Genomic DNA, 2,748 nt, shown 5'->3' on the forward strand with positions numbered 1-2,748 from the left:
TTTTAAGATTATTTTAACAATATAATTATGAATATTGTTAAAAACAATAGGGTAATATGTAGGCGAACAACTTACCTATTTCAATATATCATGACTTAAATCACCTCATTTTATATTACTATTATTATGAATCACTATAAAAGGCATTTGTATAGCGGGTGATCTACCAATTTACTAGAAGTGATCCACAACAGGATTTAAATATTATGCACATTGACATATTAGGCATAAAACATATCTATTTCACCATTAATTATGATATTTTTTTTAGGATCATCAAATCAAATAAGAATTCATTTAAAAATACACAGTTTACCATTATTGACTATTGCAACAATATAAAAGTTCTATATCTATTATTATTGAAATTAGGCGTACCTACATGGCAACATTATTATAATACATTATTGTTATTGGCTTAAATTGAGAAGTATGTAATAAGATACTATAATAATTAATAGGTAAATAATAAAGGAGTAGAAGTGAAATTGATTGAATTTTTTACTACTACTATAAAGGAAATGCACAGGTAACTGTGGTAAAATATTTATAAAATGTGATAGAACACATGCTAGACAAATGCCTTTCAAAATTTTACCATAATTTAAAAGCTCAGGACTATGATAAGTCTATTCCAATTTAAATCATACAGTCAAATCAAAATATTCGTAATGCAAAAATGCAAAATATGAGTTAAGATCATAACATGTATTCAACAAATTGAAACAAACTCAACTTAACCCCTAACTAAAAAACAATACAGTACAATTTAAAAGTGGAACTAATATTATTTTTACTTAGATTTAGTAGGTGCTAGTACCTAAAAAGCTAACAACACCAATCAAACAGAAGAAACTATTCAGTTGCAAAACACTAAATACAATAAAGTTTAAAATAAAAATATTTTTATGATACCTAAATATTAGGATTAAGACATACCTACTTAATATTATAACAAAGTATTTATTTAAGTATAATATTTTATAATACCATGTATACCTAATAATGAAGGTGAACAATCTATGATTTTTTTTAAATTTTTTAAGAAACATACAATTTACCACACATTCATGATTGATTTATTTGATGTTGTTAGCTAATTTAACTTAATTGTACAATATTTGTTAAAATTGAAAAAATACATTAGCATCTACAATCTTCATTTAACATATTTTTAGTTTACTATATTATTGGTATTAGTTTTCTTCTGGAATGCATATTGTCAGACTTGATTTTTTAACTTCTTTGAAAGTAACTTGAGTAGTTGAATGTCTAATAAGTTAAGAAAGGATAAATATAACTAAATAATTTAACAGTAAAAAATATTTTTACATAGTTAATTCATTTTGTAGTATCTTCAATTATCAAAATTCTATATTGGAAACAATATTTTTATTTGTCATTGTTCTAATTTGCAAATTTAATGGGAGTTATAAAATTATGTGATTTCATTATTTATCTCTCAAGCCATCTGTCTAAGTATATGTATTTGTAGTAAATACGGATAATCTTAATTCTTAATAATAATTACTATGCCAAAACGCAAAATTTGAATATATGCAAATTAAAAGTACTTCTGAACAGAGAACATTATATTTTTAAGTATATTGTAGGTATAAATAGATAGGCAGCCCGCAGCCGTCTTGTTGTGTCCAAGTAGATGGTAATAAGTAATAATAGGAGTAATAATATATGATGTTGTATTAGGTTTATGTTGCATGGTGACAGTTAATAATTTTTAGAATAAAACAACTTTTGTGTCATCAAACTTTGAATAACATTTGGTGGTGGTAGGTAACTGAATGAACATAACTGATTAAACTGAAAATAAAATGTAATTAAAAACTGTTAGTAAGTATAATAATGCATGCACAAATTAATGTATTAATCAAATTTATTTTTCTACTTATACATTTTATTTATTTAAAAAAACTTACTAAATAACTTTATGTACAAACGTTGTGCTTTCCAAGTGATAGGTATTATCAAATTTACGCCACACTTAATAATATAGATTACAAATTACGATGTCATCAATGGAATTTTTTCGACAAACTTAATTATTCAAAAACTATTGCGTTAAGTAGGTATATTATGTTATTAAAGAAATTTAAACTGTCAGTAAACTTAACGGTAAAACGTATAAAACATATAATAATTAGTTTAATTATTAATTACATCATACATTTAATTCATTTAATATTTAACTATTTAACTATTTAACTTTTTAAGTAATAACTAACAAGTGCTATGCAGCTGGCCACGAGGTTTACAATTTACATTTTACTTTGAACTTGAGTATCAGTTTATCACAACTGATTGGTTTTCTTTTAATATTATCATTAATTAATTAATATCATATATTTTAATCAATGCTATTTTCAATAATATCATAGACATAAATAATGATAAACGTATCGCCAAATATTGGTAATATTGTATGGTAATAATAGGTATATGTGTAGTAATGATGTCATAATATTGTCATGTAATGAAAACGATGGAGGGAATCCGATGCGATGGCCAAGGTCAACAAAACGTAGCTTTTATGGTCAAATTAGCATATTTAGGTGTAATAAGACATTCAATTAATCAGGTACAAAGTACAGCAGTTATCAATGTTGTTACCTATTAGGTCGTACCACGAATTAAGATATACAGGATACGAAACGGAAAGGTCTTATCAATGTTTTTCTGAAACCCGCACCTTCTCACATTGAATTTTTAATTTGATGTTGAGGTGCAACT

This window comes from Acyrthosiphon pisum, chromosome X, assembly GCF_005508785.2.
Source record: "Acyrthosiphon pisum isolate AL4f chromosome X, pea_aphid_22Mar2018_4r6ur, whole genome shotgun sequence".
Taxonomy (NCBI): Eukaryota; Metazoa; Arthropoda; class Insecta; order Hemiptera; family Aphididae; genus Acyrthosiphon; species Acyrthosiphon pisum.